The 13,941-nt window shown below is 38.1% G+C and overlaps 1 protein-coding gene across 4 annotated transcripts in view; it reads left to right on the top strand.

Annotated features, from left to right (window-relative positions):
* Window positions 1-13,941, top strand: part of LOC132830102 (homeobox-containing protein 1-like) — a 62,019-nt gene that overhangs the window by 45,825 nt on the left and 2,253 nt on the right. The window lies entirely within an intron of this gene.

Raw genomic sequence — 13,941 nt, 5'->3', positions numbered from 1 at the left:
CCCAAAGTTGGACGCTGTATGGGCGCAGAACTCTCACTCTACAGTATCTTCCTGGTTCCACCTTCTGGAGACTAAGGGACTGGTGGCTCCGTACACACCCCCATACCATATTTTACATTGGGTGGTTCAGAATGGGATTTGTTCGCTTGCTCCTACTTTTTAGCATGTGTATAAATCAGGGAAAGGGTCGACATTCTACAGTCAGTCCTGTTGTGGTCATTCCCTGATAAAATAATTTCCCTCTGAATTTTATTTTAAAATTTCTTTTTGTGATTAACTCGTAGAAGTTTTGGTTGTACACCAGCCCCCTAGCATTCTGTGGACGAGTTAGGCAGCCTGAACGGCTGTGCTCTTCCAGCACCACTAACCCATCCTTTGGACGAGCTGCTAACCCTGTTTTCACATCTGTTTAAGTATGTGCAATTAAATGCTGAAATTTACAACAACTAAAACACACTTCTTATTAGAACTTGCGTTTCAGGTTAAGGAAGAACAAAATTTTTGGATCTGACAAATATTCTAGATATGTGACAGTCTCTGGTTACATTCTGCCAATTTCCACCTTCCCAGAAGCAAGATTATGCTTAATTGGGGAAAAATCCTTTCAATTTTTGTAATGCTGTCACCAAACGTTCCCTGTATCTGTCAGCAAGGTTCGTTTTTTTATGAATTTTATACTGCATAAAGAAATCTCATTCCGTGTTAAATTTGATGTTGGAGCAATTAACTTGTTAGCTGTATACTATGGGGAGAGATTTAGCACAGGAATTAAATGAATAAATAAGATCCACTGCTAGAGAAATGTTTTCAGTATTATGTAAAATTTGATACATCTGGTCCCAAGACCATAAGATGTAGGAGCAGAATAACATAATGTAACAACCATTTATAAAACAGCACTGATGCGTCAAAAATTACACTTCTGGTAATTTGGAAATTGGTGGGTAACAACACAGTGGCTGCATTAAAGACGCCACAACAGGACAGTTGAATTTGCTATTGAAACTTGCCTTCTCTTGTATTGACTGAGAAATGACATCTTATTGTTAGAGACATTCAGCTGTACTGTCCTATGTTCTGAGGAGGACACTAGTTTAAGGAGGTTATCTTAAGTGTACATAAGTTGGATATGTAAATGAACACTGGCAGTATTCAAGATTGTCAGATGCAAAGTTTTGTGCTCATTTGTAATCTGGGTGTCTGCAGAATGGGAAACCCAAGTGACTTTTCAATGTTGTAAATCTGTCTCAGTCAAGAGTTACTTTTTGCTGCAGTGGTTCCAAGTTGCCCAAAGTCGGAGAAAATTTTATGTGTCATTGATTTTTCTGTAAATGTTTCTTTACCCAAAGTCTGAGACTCTGATTTATGTCACTGAAAAGGATCAGAGTTGTTCCCCTCGAAGCTACTGTGGTTGACAAAAGCTTCAAAAGAATGAATAAGTCCTAACAGTACCTTTTTTATTTTAACATTTCATAGCGATGGATTAATTCTAGATTTTAATTAATAATCGAGATTCACAATCATTCCTGCTTCCTGTGAAGTAGTTCAATAAAAACCTTGAGTTTGGTAATGTGGCAGAGAACCTAGAACCAAGCTGGTCTAGTCCCAGTCTATAATGATGCTGGTTTCCAAGCTAACAATGCTCTAATACTGTCCATGGACACTGCTGCTAGGAATGACAAAAAAAGTTGCATATATTAATTTGCTTGGTTATCATGCCAGTAACACAGGAAAAAGTGTAATTCAGTGATAAAACTTGTTAAGTGTTATTTTGATTATTACCATAGTCAGTATTCTGTACGTTCAGACCTTTGTTTTATGCAGTCTTGATCTAAGGTTTCGGCTATTTTCCTCTATCCAGGTATATAGTGTTAGAAGCATTGTAAGCTTCTGACTTTCAATGGAAGATGAACTGGGACAAAAGTATTAAAAACATAAATTGCTGGAAAAGCTCAGCAGATCTGGCAACATCTTTCAAGAGAAATTAGACTTAGCGTTTCACATCCTCTGGCATCTCTTCACAGATGCTGTCAGACCTGCTGAACTTTTTCAGCAATTTCTGCTTTTGTTTCTGATTTACAGCATCTGTAATTCTTTTGGTTTTTTTTATTTGGGACAAAAGTATTTTCTTTTCTCTAAGATATTCTGGTTGTCTTTCAGTGTAGGACATTGCCCTTTATCATGAGACAATGGATGCTTTACTGTTGAAACAGACTTTAACATTCTACTGTGCCACTGTTGCTGTAGAACACAATCTCCTCATATGGAAATCTCTTGTATGCTGTTTTAAAAGACATACTAACTCACTTATTTATTTCAAATGGCTTCAGGTCTTCCCCAAAGCAGTGGGGAAAGCAAAGGCATACAAGTATTAATATTTATAGTGTGTAATTTTGACATCACATTTTATCCACGGAAGAAAACTTCTTAGAACGTTACTCTCTGAAAGATACTATTTACTGTCAGGCAACCTGCAATATAAATAATAAGGAAGTAAAAAGGTATTTCACGAAACAGAATTTCAACCCTGTAATTTTAAAATTTGAAAACTGAGGAATCTATACCGGAAAGATGTAAAGTTATATAGTCTGAAGGAAAAGGGAGATGGTGCTTTGAATGATTGTAACAACAAGAGGGCTACCACAAGATGCTTTAGTGTACTTTATATGTAGCAATTTCGCATGTTAACAAGGTTACGCACCAATTGCTAATTTTTATTCATGAATTCTAATGGGAAATGATCTGTTTCAGTGCACAAATTCAGTATTCACCTTCTTCTGCCTGCTTAAACCAATTAACAGGCAAATATAGTTATTTTGCTTTCCACTCATTTGTGCTTTAAAGATGTGATCTTTAAGTGAGAATCAGGAGGGATCCAGCAGAGAAGCATAGAGGCATTGTGAAGAGCATCTTAACTGTCAAGCACACTGTAGGCATTAGATTAGATTACTTACAGTGTGGAAACAGGCCCTTCGGCCCAACAAGTCCACACTGACCCGCCGAAGCGCAACCCACCCATTCCCCTACATTTACCCCTTACCTAACATTACGGGCAATTTAGCATGGCCAATTCACCTGACCCGCACATCTTTGGACTGTGGGAGAAAACCGGAGCACCCGGAGGAAACCCACGCAGACACGGGGAGAACGTGCAAACTCCACACAGTCAGTCGCCTGAGTCGGGAGCATGAGCATGTTAGCTAGTTCCACTTCACAAGACAAACTGTTAGAGATTGAGGTTTGCCGGTGGAAGGGAGCCTCCAAGGTGTAAACCCTGGGAAGATGATCACTGGAATAATATGGCCTGTCAGTCAGTGCGATGTTTCTCAGCACCTAACCAAAATGACACATTATACCATGTACAGGAGCCAGATTGAATTCACTGATGGGATATAGTAATAGACCGAGAGAGGCAGGACTTTTTTTATTTTGGAAAGATATAGCATTCTCAAAGTACAAGACTACATTGGCTGGGTCCAAACTACTAGTTAGTAAGCATTGTTATGTTCCATGGTACTCATCAATACGACTCCAAGAACATGCAACTAATAAGAAAGCGCTGCCAAAGAATTTTATGTATCAATTATGGTTTCTAAGGAATGTTCCCAACATATGAACATCATGAGGTTTATTCAACCCATGGTGAGTAAATAGTTAACTCTGCAGAGATTCAGATTATCCGTTTGACACCTCACTCATGACACAGTTGTACAATGTATCACAGTAATAGTGCACTGGCTACTGTACAGGGTTGTTTACCATTGGCTTCCATTCTGCATGTGTATAATTTGTATTTTCTGTCATCTCTGTTGTCCCTTAATTTCCCTCAGGCGTTATGTAATTTACAGATATATTGGCCCATGAAGCAAAATTCAAAACGGTTAAAATTTTGTTTCATTATCAAAAGTATATAAAAGTCTTCTGGATTGATCACCCTTGTTGCCTTTAAAACATCTACATTTCCAGAAGGCACACAAGGTAAAAGTATTAATTGTTCTGTTTTTAAAAAAAGGTGTAAATATTCCCATTTAATGCAGTCGCTGAGAGAAAAGAAGAATTGCATCATGCGGAGTGAATAGTTTTACTTGGAGCAGCATTCTGAATGCATGAGCTGCTAAGAGCTGTTTGGCTGCCGCTAATTTCTGATCATGGTCCAGACTGTTATAATTGTTGTAGATGGACTGACAGAATTCTCTAATATAAAGTGAAACCAGAAAGTAATGGAAATACTGAGGTCATGTTGTAAAAGGTAACAGAGTTTAACGTTTCAAGTTGAATATAACCCCTCTCCAAAATAGTCTTCCCTCCCTGTCCTACTCCCCAAATAATTATAACAGATTAAAGAATGGGAGTTTTGAAGTTCCCAAGCCACATGATTAATGAGCAAAAAAAGTCACAGGCAAAGGTCCCCTTATTTTTCCAATAAGCGGTGGGTGCACAGGATATTAGGATGCTCCGTCATAGTTTCAACAATTGTTTTCACGGAGCTTGCTTTGGGACTAAAAGAAAGAAAATATACAGGTGATTGACAAAACAAAACTGCAGTTTTTCTGTAAAGGTTACTGTTAGAGGTGGGAATGTCTGGCTGAATAGTAAAGAATAGAATTGATAGGGGAGTTGGATGGGTTATTTAGAGTGCTGAGCCTTAAATTTTTAAAAGTCTACCATTTATAATAACTTGTGATTTGCTCACAATGACAATAGATTTACACTGGTCTCTGAAATCATGTAGGTTCATAAAATCTAGCAATTGTATTCAGATTGTTGATAACCTTCAAAACACAACACAAATATTCTGTTTCATGCGTACTTGTCAATAGGATGAAGTGATTGTGATAACCCCAACTGCATGAATAATTAATTACCTGAGTGCAATAACAAAGGTACCATTTGAAGTTAGTGTCTTCAGGATAGGGGACAATGAGAAAATAAACAAGTCACAAAGAGTAGGGTTGAGGCAGTTTATTAAAGAATAACTCACATCTAGAATAGTCAGTTTACTGAGCAAGACAGGAATGTGTAAATGTCAACTGCTAATCCATCATCAGAACTAAAAACTACAGGATGACTAAGGAAAGAATTTGCATTGTATATAGTTTCCTTCATGTCCTAAGGCACCCAAACATGCTTCACAGTCCATTATTTACTTCTGAAATACAATTAGGATTGTCCTGTGGACTAAAAAAACATGAAATTTGCACAAACATATCGCACCCAAGCAAAAATAAGGTAAATGAGTAGTTGGTCTGCTTTTTGTAATATTGATCGAAGAAAGGGCGGCACGGTGGCACAGTGGTTAGCACTGCTGCCTCACAGCGCCGGAGACCCTGGGTTCAATTCCCGACTCAGGTGACTGACTGTGTGGAGTTTGCACATTCGCCCCGTGTCTGCGTGGGTTTCCTCCGGGTGCTCCGGTTTCCTCCCACAGTCCAAAGATGTGCAGGTTAGGTGAATTAGCCAGGATAAATTGCCCGTAGTGTTAGGTAAGGGGTAAATGTAGGGGTATGGGTGGGTTGCGCTTCGGCGGGTCGGTGTGGACTTGTTGGGCTGAAGGGCCTGTTTCCACACTGTAAGTAATCTAATCTAATCAAAGACTGTTGACCAGGATACCCTGTGCCCTCTTTTAATTAGTCTCTTGTGATCTTTTATTTGAGCTGGCAGGCAGTTCCTCAATAAGTAACAGTACTCTTGAGAATGCACTGAAGTGACAGGTTAGGTTATGTATTCAAGTCTTCGAGTGGAGCTTGAACCTCTAACTTTGTGACTCAGAGGTAACAGAGTTACTGCTGAGCCAAGCAAGTAATCAAACTTATTTGCACTGATAGAGGTAAGTATGTCATAGCACTCCAGTTTGCACTGCAGTGAAGATCTAGCGCTGATGCTGTCAGGTCGTAATGTCCAGCAATTACGTCTTGTAACTATTATTAAAGGTTCTTTCTAAAGTACAAAGGAGTATATTGAAACAAGAGCGCCCTCTGGTGCTTTGTTCCATTTTGCAGGCAGAATTACAGTATATAAAATTTACTTTGACCACCTTGCTATACTGTGCTCCTTTTCATATGAATTCTTATATCATGGAAATGTGACGGCATTTTTCACATGGAGTGCCATTCCTGTTGACAAGTAATCTGTTATCGTATAAGCAGGTGGAAGTGGGTACTGCAGATGCTGGAGATTAGAGTCAAGATTAGAGTGGCGCTGGAAAAACACAGCAAGTCAGGCAGCATCTGAGGAGCAGGATATCGACGTTTTGGGCAAAAGCCCCTCATCAGGAATGAGCTGATGAAGGGCTTTTGCCCAAAAGGTCGATTTTCCTACTCCTTGGATGCTGCCTGACCTGCTGTGCATTTCCAGCACCAGATTAGACTGTTATCATATAAGGCCAATCAATAGCATGCACTTTTCTTTACACTTTATGTCAATAGAGACCAGTTAAACCATTTAGTCTTCCTTAGCTCTTTTCTGGAGTAACCTAAACTTAATTCTCCCACTGTGCCCTCTGAACCCTGTATCTACTTTGTCCAATCATTCACCCATCTCTACCACATTACCATATCTCCTAACCCCTCTCTAAATTGTCAAACTGGTTGTCAAACATAAAGTACTGAATTAGCAGAAATTTCTCCAACTAATTACTGTTCTACCTGCAGGAAATCTGAGGGTGTTTAAACCTTCACTGCTCTTGACCTAACCCTTCTAAGTTCCTTCCCTTATCTCCCACTGTACTCATTGACCTACATTGTTTCCCAGTTGACAAACCTTTGATTTTAATCTTTTCATTCCTGCTTTCATATCTCTCCATGGCCTTGCCTCCACCTATTTCAGTATTTGCTTCAGTTCCATAATCCTCTCAGACATCAGTGTCCTCCGATTCTAGCCTCTTGAGCATCCCTATTTTGATATCTTTACCAATGATAAGCATGCTTACCGCTGCCAAAGCCTCAATCTCGACAATCACCACCCCCCACTCTCCAGCTACTTTCTCACTGATGATGTTTCTTTCTGTTCATCTCTGTTAATGGCTCCTTATGTGACTCGAGTTAACTTTTGCTTGATATTGTTCCTGCGAGGCACCTTTTAGGATATTTTACTATATTAAGGGCACTGTAAGAAAAGTAACTGTTGTTCTCTAATTTTCTCATAAAACCTGTGGCAATTTCTGCTTCTGGCAATCCCTGAAGTACAGCACACCATGTTCAAAAATAACATTCTTTCACTTTAAAAAAAATCCTAACTTCTCATTCTTAGCAAATATTTTAATCAATGAGTTGGAGGAAACCACAGTTTGAGACCTCAATATCCGGTATCTGACTGTGTGTCATGATCCCTGTTTTTCCATTTCACCAACTAGTAACCTTGAGGGACTATCACTTGGATTTCAGAAAGTTTGGCCAGAATGTTTCCTGCTTCGATGCCTCTTTTTTTAATTTGTCTCTACATTCCTTAGATGGCTGCAGCATGTGCCTCTTTGACAAGCAGCTGTCTCTCCTACATCTTGCTTTGTTAGCTACCGAACGACCTCCTTCTCTCTCCTGACCATACCGATCCCTGTTCTTTTCCTCATCTGCCCTAAAATCTTAAACTGACTAGTCTATTTACTTGGAGCATATCTGCCTTTACCCTTTGTTCCCAGGTTTCGTTTGAATAAGTTGAACTTGTTATCAGACAGAATTTTGTCACCCACTTTATTTTAACCTAAGCTTAAGGGCACAGTGAAAAATATCTAATCTTATCAACCTCATCATTGTAATAGCTGACAGGAAGGTAAATGGTGAGGTAGGAGAATTTTTCCAAACTTACTTTGCATATCACCTGCATAATTGGCAATTGTATTGTAAGGACCATACTTTCCATATTTAAGAGAGTCTAATCACCCAAAACTAGGCTGTGCCCTTGACTAATAGCCGTAGACCTTTTTCCAAACGGCATATTGTCAGTGTTAATGGGGTGCTGGTGTAGCCAGGAGCACTCTGCACATGAATGATTCCCTAACTAAAGAAACGGTCTTTCCTTATTTACTCCACAAAATTTTATATTTTAAAAGAATATCCATGAAATCCCCTCTCTTTCTGCTCTGGTAGAAATAATTTCGGTAGCTTAGATTGCTCATCATAACTATGGTTTGACACTCCTGGTGTTATCTTGGTGAATTTACATTTTATGATGTAGATGGCTTTAATATCTTTTTGTGATGGAGTGCCCAAAACTACATATAGTAATCTAACAATGATCTAACCATGCTCTGCATATGCAGAACTAGGATTACAATGCAAAGTCCACATTACATGTAGAAAGTGGCAGTAACTTTTGTAGAACGGCATACCTGATAATCAGTATTTACAGTATTTGAATGTACAATTTGCATTTACTGATTTCAGTTTGACAGAGATAGAAACTTTTTTGCTTGAGTTATGTTGCCTGGACTGTAAAGCTCCATTGCACATCTCTCATGTCCTGTACATTATAACTGACAAGCAGTGTTTGCTGTTGGGTGTTCACTGGTGAATTATAAATAATATTTGAAAAGAGAAATGAAGACTTAATCATTATGTTATTAAAGCTGAAACAAATTGGTTTGTGCAGAGTTAATTGATTTCAAATGAATTGGGATGGTATAATTAGTCTGAATGGCCTAAGGCCAAAGAGGGCAGGATTAAGTGAGGGTTCATCCTTCCATTTGTTGTCCAGTTAACCATATCAAATAGATATGTATTTGTAATATCGTGAGATAGAAGACAACTGTATGAAAAATAGCAAAGCTCTAATGGAATGAAAAACCAATTGGATACCTTGAATTACAATGTAAAATGTAGCTTATGCATAATTTCAGTTAAGTAGAATAGTTAACAGTATGTAATGTTCTATCTTCGATAACATTTCTTGAAAAGTGGCTCTTAAACGCATCGCCAAACAAATTCTAATATGGCCTTTTTTCAAAAAGATACCAATATGACCAACAATAGAAACACTGCTGACTTTCAAATGTCACAACTAACCATTTAAAACTTTAACTTTATGCCTGGTTATTTATATTTACTTGGTAAATAACTCCAACATCATGCAGTGTAAATGTTTAAAGATGGTGTTAATTGTGTAAAATCATTTTAAAAATAATTACGCTGTATCCTTTTTTCCAAAAATAAATCAAAGTTGCCTTTCCCATCAAAGATGCACCTTCCAACTATCTAAAGTGGTATTACAAATTAAATTTTGGATATTTCTGCAGCCTCCTTGTGCAATGCCCATATTACTAAAGAGTTTGCAAGCTGCTGGAGGACAGTTGATTTTATTCTTCCCCCACCCCAGATCCTAACCTCAATTTCTTTTGGATCTTTTGGCATTTAATTGCTGTGACACATGAACTTCCATTCAATATTTGCCTCAAAATAACACCAATGCCATAAATAATCATTCAAAAGTAGTAATTTTACATTTTCAACATCGTTACAGGCTTCAGTTGTTACATGTGCAATTGGCCGATGACCCTGTCTCTATCAGCCTCAGGTGGGTACAAGAATATTTTACCACTCGTGGCCCCAAGAATGAAGTTAATTTTTTTTTAAAATCCTACTTTTGAACATTTGTTTCCAGACCAACCCTCACCTTGGCCAGTGTGTTTTTTTAAAATCTGTCATCACGGCAGGATTACCTTTCCTAGTAGGAGGAAGGGTTCCTATTTGTCATTTGGTAATAGATTAGGAAAGGAGTGCATTCTCTAAAAGTAAAAGTGCAATTGTGACCTCATTCTTTCCTGTTAGGACCATGGTTCTGCTGCAAAACAGAGAAAGGAAGTCCTTCTTCATCATGTTAAATACTTACAGTTACAAAAGCACATTGGTTACAACTGCTGTTTCAATCTCAATTCAGTATGGCTTTCACATCAGGCTAATTTTTACAGGGCTACCATCTTCATAAATTCTAAACCACGTTGTTCATTGATTTTTGACAAGTAAGCAGATCAGTTTGACATATTTCACTGTGGGCTGAGGTTTATACTTCCACAGTTTCACTTAAAAGTACTTCCATTATGCCAATTTGTGCGTGTTTCCTTTGGATCGCATATCGCTCAACAATTTAATTACTGTACATTATAATGTTTTGGCCTATTAATGTGTGCAATAATGATTATTAAATTGTAGGTCAGCACAAAAACAATATACTGCAGTTGGAAGAAGTCTGAAATAAATGTGGGATAAAATAAAATCTGGAAATAGTAGTATCTGTGCAAAGAAAAATGGAATTAACATTTCAAAACCCAGGTGAGACCTGTCAACAAATTTGATAAGATCTGCCCTACCAAATTTCACACCCTTATTATATTAAAACACCTTCCCTAGAGACAATGTTCATAAGAGTGAAATGTAAGGCTTCTACATGAAGCACAATAGGAGCATTTCTTGCCTATAAGGAAATTCAGTATTAAACTCATCATCTAGCCTAGCATCTGGATCCAAGTTCTGCTCCCTGTGCAGGTTGACGTTCTAGATTGAGTCTCAGTTACATTATTTAAATCCAATATACATATTGAAGATTCGACCCCACTTCCTTCCTTTGTTCTTCTCAAAGAGCAAGGTTAATAATTATCTGTATAAATATGGATTCCAAGAAACTGAACTTTTCATTATTATCTATTGCCATTAGTTTGAGGCAGCTAAAACAATCTTTGCTTCCATTTCTGTAGTGTCTTTGCCAATAGTTGCCAGGTAGTAGTGCAGTTGTTCAGTTAGTTATAAAGATCTTATTGTGGGTCCTGTCAATGTGCAGAATTCTTACATGGAGATGTGTGTGTCTCCAATGAGAAGGAGATCAGATTCAACTGTGTTGACCTCCAGAGTGGTGTGGCCTGTATACCTCACTCACAGCTGAGATTGGGACGTGAGTGGCAGCTAGTTTCAGAGTGTGAGTTTCACCTGTAGAACAATATCCCATGGAAGGAATCCTTCCTTCAGGTGCAGAGGAGAACATTTTCTTTCGACGTATAAGTCAGCTTGCAACCTCGAAATCCAACAAATAGAACTCACAAGCGCTCTGGTTAGTTAGATGCTAGTAAGACCAGAGGAGCATAGGTAGGTCAAGTCTGCTCTGTCTTTCAATGAGATTGTAGCTAATATGATCATCCTCAACTACACTTTGCTGTCTTTTTCCCATGGCCCTTAATTCCCTTGCTAATTAAAAATCTGTCTCAGCTTTTAATTTACTTAATGACCCAGCTTCTGAGTCCTGAGATAAAGAATTCCACAACTTCACCACTATCATGAGAGCAGAAATTCCATCTCATCTCTGTCCTAACCAGGCGATCACGTTCTCTGAGATTATGCCCTGTTGTCCTCTCCTCTCCCGCTTGGGAAAACAATCTGTCAGCATCTGCCCTGTTAAACCCCTTAAGAATCTTATGTTTCAGTAAAGTCACCTGTCATTCTTCTAAATTCTCTTGAGTACAGGCCCAGTCTACTCAACCTGTCCTCATAAGTTAATCCCTTCATACCTGGTATCAACCTCGTAAACCTTCTCTGAACTGCCTCCAATTCCTATATGTATTTTCTTTGAGAAGGAGGCCAAAACTGTTGGCCGTATTCTGGGTGTGGTCTAGTTCTGGTCTTGGACAGTTTTAGCAAGACTTCCACATTTTTAGACTTCATTCCCTTTGAAATAAAGGCTGACATTCCATTTGCCTTCCTTATTAACTGCTGAACTTGTATGCTAGCCCTTTGTGACCTATGCATGAAAACTTCTAATTGCCTCTGTGTTACCATTTTCTGCAGCCTTCCTCCATTAAAATAATATTCAACTCCTCTTCTTCCTGCCTAAGTGCATAAACTCAAATTTGCGCACTTTTTTTTCCCTCTGCCAAACATTTGCCCACTCATTTAACTGATCTATATCTCTGTACATACTCTTGTGTTAACTTCACCACTTGTCTTCCTACCATTTTTGTGTCATTCACAAACTTGGTGATAGTACATTCACTTTCCTGATACAAGTCATTAATATATACAGTAAGTAATTGTGGCCCTAGCACTCATCCCTGTGGCACTAGTTACAGGTTGCCATTGTGAAATAACTCCCTTTATCCCAATCTCTGTTTTCTATTAGTTAGCCAATCCCATATCCACGCTAATATACTACCCCCAACACCATTGTCTCATACCTTCTAAACAGTCAATTGTGTGGTTCCTTACTAAATACTGTTTGGAAATTCAAATGCATAACATTTACTTATTCTCTTTTATCTATCCTGCTTTTTGCCTCCTCAAAGAATTCTAATAAATATGTCAGGCATGATTTCTCCTTCATGAAACCATGTTGACTCTGCTTGATCATATCATGCATTTCTAAATGATTGAAATTCTAACATTTTGCTAGTACTAGACATTAATTTACCTGCAAGATTTGTGAAAGTTTGTAGGTTGTGGTTTAGGGTGTAGGTTTGCTCGCTGAGCTGTAGGTTTGATACCCAGACGTTTCATTACCTGGCTAGGCAACATCATCAGTGGCGACCTCCAAGTGAAGCGAAGCTGTTGTCTCCTGCTTTCTATTTATATCTTTCTCCTGGATGGGGTTCCTGGGGTTTGTGGTGATGTCATTTCAGGAAATATTACTTGCTAGTAGTATCAAAGTTTATTTGCTGCCTCTTTTTTTTGGTGTCTTTGTTTTAATTTCCCAATCCTCTGGTTTAGCATAAACTTTTCTACATTGTGTTTTTTTTCAATTTGATGCTATCCTTACCTTCCTGGTTAACCATAATTGGTTTATCCCTTCCTAAGTTCCTCCTTCCTCACTGGGGTTAAATCCTTTTTTGAGAGTCATGAACTATTTTTGTTCTAAATGTCTGCCATTGTAGCTGAGCAGTCTGTTCTGCTTTCTTTCCCAGTCCACTCTACCCTCACTCCTTTGAAATTACCCTTATTTAAGGTTAGCACAGGTTTTATCCAAATTTCTTACTCTTGAACTGAGAGTCTCTTTATAATCACTGTTTCATTTATTAAACCTACCTCATTACAAACTACTGGATCCAAAATAGTCTGACTCCTGGTTGGATCCACAATGTATTCTTCTAGGAGACTATCCTAATTCACATTATAAATTATTTCTCTATTTAATTTTCCCAATTGACACACAGATTAAAGTCACCCATGATTAATGTACTGTCATGTTTATATGCTGTCATTATCTCCTATTTGCTCTCTGTCCAACAGAACAGCTGCTGTTGGGGTGACCAATAGATTAATGTCATCATTTTCCTCTTATTTCCTACCTTCACCCATATGGATTCCGTACCTTCTGATCCAATATCATTTCTTGCTACTTATTCCATCTTGCACTAACAATGCTACTCAACCTCCTTTTCCTTCCTGCCTGTCCTTGAAAGAATTTGTGTCTCACTAAATGCTTAGTTCCCAGGTTTGACTCTTTGTTACAATGTCTCTATAATGGTCATAAGATAATATTCATTAGTTTTATTTGTGCCATTAATTCTTTTCCTTTGGTTAAAACACTATGTGCATATAAGTAAAGAATTGTAAATTAACACCTTTTTTTCCATTTCTCCCCCTTTGACCTTTATTTGCTGCTGTTTCTTTGTACATTTTGACCCTTCTTATCCCATTTTGGGTTTCGTCATTCAAATAACTTCCCAGGAATGCTGTAATGTTCTTTTGCTTTGAAAGCCTACACTTTCCCTCTCACAAACCCCATCTCTAATCTTAATTTAAAGCAACTCTATAGTTAACCCACATTTCGAGAGAAGACAAGATCTTATCAAAATAATATCATTTACTAATAGTCTGTCGACACTGTTAGATTAAAGCTGATCTATATTTTCAAAAGCTGCTGCTGGATAAGTGCTGCACGCATACACTCCAGTCAAATTATCTGGGGCTCCTCCTTCCAGTTTTATTTTAAAACGAATGTCACATCTTGTTAATGCTGAGGATTATCTGG

Source organism: Hemiscyllium ocellatum, chromosome 30 (assembly GCF_020745735.1).
Source record: "Hemiscyllium ocellatum isolate sHemOce1 chromosome 30, sHemOce1.pat.X.cur, whole genome shotgun sequence".
Lineage (NCBI taxonomy): Eukaryota > Metazoa > Chordata > Chondrichthyes > Orectolobiformes > Hemiscylliidae > Hemiscyllium > Hemiscyllium ocellatum.
Note: the sequence above shows the minus strand (reverse complement) of the source record. Positions and strands in the feature narration are given on the sequence as shown.